Source organism: Rutilus rutilus, assembly GCF_951802725.1.
Source record: "Rutilus rutilus genome assembly, chromosome: 5".
Taxonomy (NCBI): domain Eukaryota; kingdom Metazoa; phylum Chordata; class Actinopteri; order Cypriniformes; family Leuciscidae; genus Rutilus; species Rutilus rutilus.
In genome coordinates this window covers 6,858,632-6,871,087 of record NC_140213.1, presented here as the reverse complement: position 1 = coordinate 6,871,087, position 12,456 = coordinate 6,858,632, and positions in this window count along the sequence as shown.

Sequence of the window (12,456 nt, the reverse complement as noted above, 5' to 3'; positions counted from 1 at the left end):
CAAAGGAGCAATCGATCAGCCGTGTTATGAAAAGATGCTTAAATCATTCAACGGGCTTTCTAAAGAAGATGGCACCATTTCAATGCATCTCTGACAGCTAATGAGCCTAGCCACTGATTCTTAAATACTGGGACAAAGCACACTATACAGAACTGAAAAAAAAGTTTATGTACAAAGGAATTATTTTAGATGAATCTGTTAAGTGGTATTCATCTATGCATTGGTATAAGCTCCTTTGTTCCATTTTCTGACAATTCAGTAAATTTCCCATATATTACTCAGAATGGGTTAAGAGTCAAACTGCAATAATAGTCCATATTTTGCATTTCACACATTAACAATGAAACATGTCAAAAGCATGTATTAATATATATATATATATATATATATATATATATATATATACTTTTTATTTTTTATAAATTTAAAAATTTCTGTTGTATCTGTTATTATCATTTAATTGACCTGAGCTGAGATTAACTCAAATTAAACTAATGTTATAAAGATGAATAAATTATGTAATAAATGTACCGCTCATCATTAGTTAATGTTAGTTATTAATTAACTACTGGGACCTTACTGTTAAGTTTTATCAATTCATATTTTGGTAACACTTTAGTTTATTAACTAGTTGCTTATTAACATGCATATTACTAGGATGTTGGCTGTTTATTAGTACTTTATATATAAAGCACATATTAATGCCTTATTCTGCATAAACATGTTCCACTTAACAACTACCTTACTAACTATTAATAAGCAGTAATTAGGAGTTTATTGAGGCAAACGTCAATAGTTAATAGTGAGAGTTGGACCCTAATCTAATGTGTGACCATTATTTTAGTTATACATGTTTAGATTGTTTTGCAATGTCATAATTGTGATACAATGAAGAGAAACTGTACAGTAACCTGTCAAAAGTTTGGAAACATTACAACTTTTTAATGTTTTTGTAAGAAGTCTCTTATGCTCACCACGGCTGCATTTATGTAATAAAAAAAATAATAATAATAAACATAAAAATAAAAAATATATATTGTGAAATATTATTAGAATTGAAAATAGTTTATTGTTTAGTCTATTTTAATACATTTAAAAATGTTATTTATTCCTGTGAAGCAAAGCTGAATTTTCAGCATCATTACTCCAGTCTTCAGTGTCACATGATCATTCATAAATCATTCTGATTTGTCATTTGATTGTTGTTATTATTATTATTATCAATGTTGAAAACAGTTTGTGCTGCTTTGTATTTTTGTGGAAACAATGATTGCAATGATGGGAACAACGAACTCAAACATTTGTGGTAAGATAAAAAAAAAATAAAAAAAAGAAGAAGAAGAGAAAGAAATGATTAGTTTTATTCATCAAGGATGCATTTAATTGATCAAAAGTGACCGTTAATACATTTATAATGTTACAAAAGATTTACATTTAATAAATGCTTTAAAACTTTTAATAAATACATTACTTTTAGTAATAAATGTAAATAAATGCTGTTCTTTGAAGTTTCTATACATCAAATAATCCTGAATAAAGTATCACCAGTTCCACAAAAATGTTAATCATCACAACTGTTTTCAGCATCGATAATAATAATAATAATAAGAAGAAGAAGAACTGTTTCTTGAGCAGCAAATCATCATATTAGAATGATTTCTGAAGGATCATATGACACTGAAGACTGGAGTAATGATGCTGAAAATTCAGCTTTGCATCACAGGAATAAATTACATTTTAAAATATTTTCAAATAGAAAAAAAGTTATTTTAATTTGTAATAATATTACAATTATTACAAATGATAAAAACTTCACAGATTCCGCTTGGGCCACTTATAAGATCATCATACAGTACAGACCATGGCTTGTGAGACAAATGATTAATCTAATCATGTACCTTTGTATTTATATAGTAGCAAGGTACCATTCCCAAAAAAATGGCCATGTTTTTTTTTTTTTTTTATGTGGAGCACAAAATTATGATCTCAGTTTTCAATTACTCATTGAATCACCACTTAGCAAAGTCATCTTCATTATAAAGCAGTGGCTATAATGGCTTATTATGCAGAGAAGTGGTGCTCTGTAGGACAAAAACAAATTGGAAGGGCTTTTTCCATTGTTAGATCTGTGAGTGTCGACAGAAGTCGTGCTAAGTGGAGGGCTGTTCTTGGCACGCGCTCCCTGGCATTCACATACGGATCCAGCTGCAAGTGGCTCTCTCCGGTTCATCAGTGCAACCCACTCCCCAAGTCGCCTTTTTGGCCTGCATTTGGCAGGCAAGCAACTCCAATTTCCACAATGTTATGAACATTTTACGCACAAGTAGATTGAGGATACTAGGGGAGAATGAGAATGCCAAAAACCCCGGAAATTAAGCAAGTTGGCACAGCGTGCTGCACTAGCTTTTGACGTCCCGGTTCAGCAACCTTGAACCAGTTTGTTAGCCTCCCAAATGAACAGTGACGGGGCAGAGATATGAATTGCATAAATAAATGAATGAGTAAACAAACCGGAGTGAAGGCCGAAGCGGGTCTCGTGGCAATCCAGGGGCTTGAGCGCCACGGTTAATGATCAGCAAATAGCTGGACGCGCAGATAAAATTCATTTGGACATGAAAACGGCTGGTGTCACATGGAAAACTGAAAAGCAAATTTTATACCATCTGTCTGACTCTCACCTCACAAATCCCTAACAGTATCTCTAGAAACACTTGTTTCGCTTCCAGCGTTCAGTGGACGGGAAATCTGTTGAGCTTTTTTAATACTTTTCTTGTTTTCGGTTAGATATTTGGTATAAAATATTAAATATTGCATCACGTTTCTACATGGTTTTCAGCTAAAATAATTTTTTTGTAATGTGATGTCTCAAAACCAAATAGTAATTAAAGCAGAAATATATTTGCATCAACAGAATGTCCCGTTAAATGCCAAGTGAATTAATACACGTTACCTCAGCACACAAAAGCCCTCAGAACTGGCCAGATTTCTCCAGCAGCAAACTCTGGCACAAATGATTTTTTTTTTTTTTTGCTCTACTGAGTTAGTCTCATCACATAGAATTGTATGCTGGCGCTGGTTAATTGGCTCAGAAAACTATTTATGCATTTCACGCCCCACATTACCATCTGTCTCTTCACAGAATATCCTGAATCATTCATTTGAATATGGATGAAATAGGCCATAATGTAACAACTTTAGAAGAAAATTAGGAACGACAAAAACTTTCACTTTCAGAGTCCATATTTCTAATTAACACGTTGTCATAATCACAGATAAACTGCATATTTTCCTTGTTAGTCTGAGGGGTGAAATATATTCACAGCAGCAGCGCCCCATCACAATAAACTAGGCTCGTGATTTGGCTCTTTAAAATGCTGTCAGTGACTGTGTAACCAGTCCTACTCGACCCGTTCCTTTTGAGGCCAGGGGAGTGAGCTTTATACACACACAGCTCTTACTGGCCTATGTCCATTACACTCACCCCCCTAAACCTCACTCACGTCCGGGTCACGGCACCAAAACGAACCGGTCCAAACCAATTTGATGACAATTTGATATTACATACTGGCGCTGTGTACTACATTTCAAATATGCTTCTGATTGGCAGTGAATTTGTTGCTTTGAGTTGCATTTTGCTTTCAGTAAGAACAGAAAAATCGCTTGCTTCCAATTAGGATGAGGTGAGTTCAACAGTAAAGACTTACATTCTTAAGACTGCAAAATCCAGATCAGCTGGGAAATACATTTGTTCCATGTGAGTTCTTTCATTGTATTTTAAAGACCATCACACTATTTTTTTGCACTTTGCTGCCTGTTAAAATGACCTGAAGGGGACAGTCGGTTAGTTGGAGTCTCGTTCCACCACAGTGATTTCTTGCCTTGGCACCCATAATTTTCCATTGGCAGCATAATTCCTGGTGGATCTTGTGCCCTTTTGCATGCTTGAACACTGGCTGGGCCAATAGAGAGTCTTCTGAACCATAAATACCAGCACCATCCCCTAGAGCAGAATGACTGGCAAAGTGTCAGAGAAAAACAAACTTGTTTTTTCGCATTTTTCTCAGCATGGACAGTCCTCGTAAATCAATGGACGCTAACACCGTTAATCTTCTCCGCTTTGTCACATGCTAAGATCAATGTTTCGTTTTCCAGGTTGAAGGAAAGTAATGAATCATTAGTTTCAAAAAGCTCTGAGGCATGGCCTTTTCTCTGGGGATACGAGGACCGCACTATACTATTCATTCAGGTCCTGCTTTAAAATAAAACTTCTGAAATGTAATTACTGTCAGATATAGGCAGGTTTCCTCCTTCCTGAGCTTGGTTTTTACACCCCATGAAATGGCTTGAAGGGTTAGTTCACCCCAAAAAACTGTCATTTACACAATCACATGGCAGTTCAGAACTATTTTAAGTTTTTGGTGAATTGGTGGCTTATTCAAACAGTTAAAAACAGTTGCATTTACTCTCTTGTTATATTTTACCGTGAAACTGTCACGATTAGGCTCAGACACAATGATGAAGACAGAGATTGAAGAATAACAAACGGGTAAGTTTTATTAATAAGGCGGCAGGAACACTATCCAATGCAGGTAAGAACTTAAGAAATATTAAGCAATGGAGACTGTGACGATGATAGCTGGATTTGTCTTAAAGGACAAGTTCGGTATTTTACACTTTAAGCCCTGTTTACAGATCGTATCTGATGAAATAGAACGGTTAAGATAAAATTTTGGACAAATGCTGCTGTCCCGAGAATTTTAGGTTTATTTCGCTTTCCCCCCCACCCCCACAATGGTTGTCTAGGTGCACTGGAACATTCCTTCCTAAAACACATTAAACTTTCGTTTACAAAGACGTGAAACTCACCGAGTGGTCAGGGGTGTTCACTGGTATGCTCACTCAAAAATCGCTGAAAAAGATGCATTCCAACAGGTTTTATCGTAGTTTTTGTCCAACTCCATTGAGTTGTATTGAAAGAGCTGTGTGAGGTACGGTATTACTCCGCCGCTTCTTCTTCTGCTTCTTCTGTGTATTCAATGAAATGCCAGTGGTTTGCTTGCAATTGGCAAAGGTGCATTATCGCCACCAACTGGGCTGGAGTGTCTATTATTCAAGCTCTCAACGGAAGAATCTACAGGTGTGAGACGTTTGGAAAAATAGGTCCACAGTTTTACAACTAATGGTAAAACACCTGTTGGAATGCATCTTTTTCAGCGATTTTTGAGTGAGCATACCAGTGAACACCCCTGACCACTCGGTGAGTTTCACGTCTTTGTAAACGAAAGTTTAATGTGTTTTAGGAAGGAATGTTCCAGTGCACCTAGACAACCATTGTGGGGGTGGGGGGGGAAGCGAAATAAACCTAAAATTCTCGGGACAGGAGCATGTGTCCAAATTTTAATCTTAACCGTTCTATTTCATCAGATACGATCTGTAAACAGGGCTTTAAGTGTAAAATACCGAACTTGTCCTTTAAAGATTTACCGGGCACACACAAGGTAGCAGACAAGACGAGGAGACGACTTGAGTGACATGAAGATGACTTGTATCACTAGAAGATGACTTGGAACAAAGTAACAGCATTGAGTAATGCAGAAGATCAATGAAGCTTACGGTAGGAACTTCCCAGGTAAGTTTCCAGGTAATGGCGAGGTCAAACAACTAGAGATTGTGTGTGTGTGTGTGTGTGTGTGCTCGCTTTATTGCACTGTTTATGAGGGCTGGTGAGTGGCAGGTGCTAGTACTCTGGTGACTTTGAAGGCTGAGGGGGTGTTTACATGACACCGTTTTCTAAAAACAGAATACTTTATCTACGGTTTGCCAGTTCATTTACATGACAATGGCATTTTGGGGGCCTGAAAACGCAAACTTTTGAAAACAGGTTTCAAAGTGCAAGTTTTTGGAAATAACACCGTTATCATCTCAATGTAAAATTCAAAAATTTGAGAAAATGTTGACGTCATGCGCATATTCAGTCTATAGGCCTGTAATGTTCTTTACAAAGTGACATTGCCATCCACTGGCCTGGCATGCATACTGCAGCGTTTTTAGTCGCTTTTGCGGATCCCCATGAACGGGATCAATTTGACGACGTTGTCGCCTGTACGTGAAAAACGCAGAGGAAAATCTTTTCAGTAGGCTACATCATTGTTGTGTCCCTGAATGAGTTAGGGAGAGCCTGCCGTGCTCGTGACAGGAACACAAAAGAAGATTTCTTTAAGAATCTCAGCTTATTGCATATAATGACAGATAGTTCATAGTGACACACATTTATCAAGATACAAATTACAATAATGATAATTATTATTATAACATACCAAAAAGAGCACCATAAAAGTAGTCCATACAACTAAATAAAAGACATTTTCATTATTGGTCAAAAATGTCCTCAGCAAGAGCCTTAAATGTTTTTGGTCTGAAAGAAAGACTGTGCATTTTAAATGTACCTCTTTTAAAAGTGAATTCAATAGTTCTCATAAACTAAAAGCCACAAAAGAAACAATTTTGTGTTCATGGCTGTTAGCGGCCTTATTATATTTGAAAGGTATACTGTGCTGCCTGCAGAGAGACTATAATTATATTCTGTGGATTGCTAAACACTTTAATTGGCAATATTTTGTGTGCCCAGCTAGAGAGATATTCATTAAAAAAATTATTCAGAAAAAATAATAAATATTATTTTAATAATTTTCATAACAATTACCTTGTATCCAGTATTTTGTGGTTCTTTTAATATTCTTTTTAGAAAATCATAATTAGAAAGTCAGATAGCATGCTTTGAATTATGAACAGCAAATAATGGCATGAGTCCAATTACTAATGCTCTCTTTTTTTTTTTTTTTGGGAAGAGGATAAGGATAAACAAAGAAGAAAATAATAGACAAGGAATACAGTGAGAGCGGAAGCCTTCGGGTCACCAAAATCCAAAGATAAACAAAGTACATCACATCTGGTCATTGTCTTTCAACTTTGCAATGTCAAGAGGTAACCCAAGGAAGAAGAGCGAATGAAAGACTGAGTCAATCACCCATTTATCAAGAGTAAAGTGCATGAAATTGGCTTTTAACCTTGCAGTTAGGAGATTTAATTGGAAATCATGCTTTTGCCAGGGGAGAGGAGGGGGGTAGGAAGGTGTCCAAACAGCATGATTAATGACTTTTGGGACATGAGACTTTGAGGTAATGAGAGATTCGGGGAGGAGCTGAGAGGTTTAGGTGACTAAAAAACGAGGACAAGTTGGACACGATGACCGGAGGAATAAGATTCACACACAAGATAGACAGATTACACTTATCTGTTTGACATGAGTTGCACCACGTACCAGTGAGGGAAGCTGGTCTGGGACATTGGACAACAGATGTCACCATGGTCCTTTTGTGAAAGAGCTTACCTTACAGTCTTCAACACACCCAGTGCCATGCAGGAATCACCTCTCGCACCAGTGCAACCCACAACAGATGGACCGACAGAGGGACTGATAGAGGGTAAACGAGAAGGGCGGTTCACACAGCTTGTTCCAATATGGTACGTAGTTAGGGTGCACTTGCAATTCTGATAGGCCCCCTACTGTATGTCAATTTTATGCCAAAATGATGCAAGAATTGGTGTCCAATCTGGAAGGTTTCTACCACAGAAAAGCCAGGTCTGTAAATTGTTCAATTTTTCAATTTTGCAGGGGTTACACTTTGTTTGCACTTTAGACACTAACCAATGGAAACTTCGCAAATGTATAATATCAACTCTCATTAATTTGCAACTACATATAAACTAACTCTTATTATAGCATTGGTAGGCTGTTAGATTAGGGATATGATTAGTAGAATAAGTTAGCATGTAGGTGCAAAGATACTTATAGTCAGTAGAATGTCTGTTGGGGGATCATCACAATAAAGAGTTATCAGATATTATCAGACAGTCTACCAGTGGCGGCTTGTCAATAGAGGGCGCTGGGGAGCCGCCCCCATCAAAATTCCAGAAATATACATGTACAAAAATGATATAAAAATACAAAAATAAAATAGTTTACTCATACGATGTGCCGGCTGGTAGTAAGAAGAGCCTCAGCATTTAATAAAAACTGGCTTTAATCGGTTAACTATTTTCTATGTTTTTCAATATGTTTCATGCGGTTTCAAGAGCGAGGGACGCCAGACAAATGGATGTTGTCAGGGACCAAGGCAGTGAGGCAAGAGGACACAGGAGGCTGTTTCTCAAAAAGTGGGGTTTTATTACCCAAAATATTGAGAAGTTACATAAGGACCAAAATTAATAACTAGGCCTTAAAAAGAGGTCAACAAAAAAGTAACTGAATATAGGCTCAAGTACATATACTCGTAACACAAGGTTAACTGAACAAATAACTGACCTGCCACAAGGACACAGAAGGGAGCTTATATAACGGCTTGACAAAACCAAATAACATAGAAGGGGTAAACAAACTAACACTTGAGAACTCAAGAGCTAACTAAGGACAAAATCTCCCCTGGCACATGGTGAGACATGGTATGGCCTAATGAGCTGGCTCCCGGATATAGGTCTCCTCAGCCCTTAGCCACTCCTTTCGCCCAACCAGGAAGGGACCGCCCCCAACAGGTCCAGGTAACCAGAGCCCGTCTACGGAGAGCCTGCCCACTCCCTATTAAGCCCTGTTGTACCGAATTTTGGTTGTAGTACCACCAGAGTTCCACTGGGGGCGATCGCCATGAGTGCAAAATGAATGGGAGTCAATGGGGCTAGAAAGCTAAATTTGTCTCTTTCACCCGATTGCAGTTGAGACATCTCAGATCTGATTGTAGATTTTGCAAGTTCAACATGGGTTTTAGGTCGAAAGTTGAATGAACGAGTACTTATGTCCTTTCGATTTCTTACAGGTTGAGTTGTTGTTGCCCATAACACGCTAGCATTCTGCTAATGAACGCTGATTGGTCAGTGAAGGACTGATTACGACCAGAGATACCGCTTGATGGCATCGTGGCATCCGAAGCGGGACCAGAAACAAACGAAACAAAAACTCTTCTAGCACGTGTATTTACCTGTGTCAGCTGTGTTGTCGATGCCTCGAGAGAAAAGAAAGTGCAGAGCGCGAAAGCACCAGAGTGACTGAAGGATTGCCGTAAAGCAGTATCTCTGGTCGTACATGTGTATGACGTCATTGACACTTTAAAAGACTTTTTAAAGCAAATAAGTGACTAAAAAAAAATCTAACACCCAGCAATGTGTAATTTATTTGCATCTCCTTTCGAATACAACATTCAAATTACTAGACAAAAAATTATATCCTGAGAAAAGTGGATTTTTATTGGTATAGCGCCATAGACCTCCATTCATTCTGCACTCGTCCTGTGAGCGCCCTCATATGGAATCAGAGAGGAACTGCAACCAGTTCAGAAGCCGGAAGTGTACTGAGAGTGAAACTTCTCGCCTTATTAGACATTCTCTGAGGTAACTCAACACAAAAAAAACATGTGATTAGTGCACTCCCTGTAAATCAATGTAATGGTAAAGCAAAATAAACCAAATCAAAAAACTGTATTGTGTTCGTTATTTAGATATCATGGTTTAGATGACTGTAAATAATAATCAGTGCAACAAACTAAAGAGGTGAAATAATAAAACGGTAATCAAATATTTAGAACTGAGGTGATGTTACCCTGTGTGGCCGTAGCCATCACAGATGTCTATCTGAGTCCTTAAATTTTCGGGTAGCATGTGACCTGAAGCTGGTCTCTAATTGGTTTCTTCAAGATTCTCCTCCGGACGCAGGTCGTTGCGTCCCTGGCGAATCAGAATTGGATACATGTTATTTTATCCGATCTGATTGGTTCTCGTCACCTGTCATTCAACTTTACGCTCTTGGCCACTACTGCGAGTGCGCGGGCGACACAGTCACTCCGACTCCGTCAAAACCTTGCTAGGCTGACCACTTTGGTAGAAATAATGGCAGCAGTTAATCCAAATTCTGTAATTTATTTACCTTTCGCTGGAAGAAAAAAAAAAGGATAAAGGAATTCGGACCGGACCATCCAGATTTACAAATCCAGTAGCAGGCCAGTGACAGAGGACGAAGCTAACGCTATGCCCGGAGCTTCACCCGCGCTTGTTATGAGAAATGGAGGTGGCTGGCTGGATGTGATGTTAGCAGTGCCCTGTTTTGTTTTGTCACTGAAGTTTTGTGGACAACAACGGGGGTAAGAGACCTCAAACATCTATCGGAAAAATATACCTCTTCCAGCTGTTTATGGAGAATAATCTCGAAGAAGTCTTTTCTGAAACTGTGACTCTCCTAAAAGTTCTCATTACCACACCCATGACCACTGCTGAAGCTGAGAGGTGCTTCTCAACCTTGAAAAGAATAAAAACTTTTCTCAGAAACACCATGACCCAGGAGAGGCTGAATGCACTGGCATTGCTGTCCATGGAAAAGAGACTTGTTACTGAGATGACTGACTTTAATCAGAGAGTCATTGAGAAATTTGCTGATCAGAAAGAAAGGAGGAATAAACGTGCATTTTGGTACGGCTTTGTATTATTTTATTTAATTTTTTAAACGCCACCCCAAAAATAATTATAACCAGCCGCCACTGCAGTCTACTAATACTTTAATGACTGGTATTTGACATGTAGTTGCAAAGTTACTTATAGTTAGTAGAATGTCTAAAGTCTAAGACTCAGACTAAGATCTAGGTCCCAAACCAGGAAGAATCTGTGGCCACTGTAAGAGTAAATTAAAGAGCTTCTTTTTTTTTTTTACTTTGTCAACAAGGATGAAACCAAAAATGTTAATCATGACAATATTCAAAACCAGATTATATATATATATATATATATATATAACCAAAAGCACTAACAATGATTCTGAAGAAAATAATCCAATGATTAAAATCATTAATGTCAGGGATTGTTGACCAGTTTGAGCTGCATGAGCTGAAGCTCAATAGTGAATGAACTGATGACAAAATATATATTTTTGTCTGAGTAAAACATAAATATGTATTAAGGCAAGACACTACAGGGTCAATTTTGAGATTTTGAGATTGAGATTTTTAAAGGCCATTTTCTCAAAGTTAGTTTTTGAGCCAGAAATCTCCACTTCAGTAGCACTTTCCAATTTTATTCAAATCTAAAATCTGAAGGCATTTCCAGAGGGGTTTGTTCATAATTTGCCGGGTTTGTATTACACTTTATATAACACTTTATTCCTAAAACCTTGCCTTTTTTTCTGGCTTTTGACAATATTTTCTGAAAGAGTGATAAAAAGGACATCTAAAAACTTTTAACTCTAATATGTCTAATATGTAACTCTAATAACTCTCGATTTCTGTTCTGGAAATGTATGCAAATTAGTGCATATTTAATGTACTAATTTAAACACAACCTTTTATAAAAATTTGTAACACAGAACAATTGTCTTAATGTACCATGATTAATCAATTTTGAAAAGTATGGTGATATTTATTAGTTAAACTTTTTTCCCAATTCATTGGTAGTTGACATGTAGTTATTTATAGGTAGTATAGTTCAACTATTGAAAGAAAGTGTTACCTTTGCAGGTCCCAAACCAGGGTCAATTAACGTCTGTGGCCAGTGTTAACATTAAGTTTACACCATGATGAAATCTTAACTAAATTCAAATTATATTTTAACGTTGGATGTTAAAAGATATTCTCAAAACTCGTGACACTTATAATCAAATAGTGGGATGCAACATGTCCGATTGTGGGCTGGTTATGTTGTAACACTCAAACTAGCTGAGCACCACCAGCACCATTATGATGGACGAGAGGTACTAGTCCAAAATGGCCCCATCAACCCAGGTCAGTCACACTTTAGTATATTCTCACTTCACTGTCACCATAATTTGAATCCACACACTGTCAGCACAGCTCTCAAATATCAGCAGCATGTAAATCAGCCCATTTCCACAATGAATAAAAGTTACATTTGAAATGAAGCCGTGTAATTTTCAAAAGGTAGATGGGATTCAGGAATATAAACTGAATCCCATCCCTTGCTGACTGTACAAGAGCTGGGCTTGGGTAATTCCACCTGTGCAACTCGATCTGCATATAAATTCATGCCACGCACCATTTGGTTGTTAATTTATTTTGCAATTCATGCATCCCTGCATCTGGGCTCCAACACTGTAAATATTTCATATCGTCATTTAACATTAACTTGTATGACACAGCACTTGAGTGCTTCACTAAATGTGTCCGTAAAAAAAAAAAAATAATTTCCACCCACTGAGGAAGAGGACCGTTACACAGAGCTCTTCTCACAACCAACTAATTTCTGTCCAACCTTGTTGCATCCCTGCAGGGTCTGAGGACGTATCCTTGAACAGGAGCCAAACAGCAGTGTGTGTTTTATATTTAAAGGAGCCTGGAGAAGAGCTCTCAGGCTGCTGTGGGGGAAAACTGGAGTGGAGCCTGAGATTTTGATATAAATACCTGACCC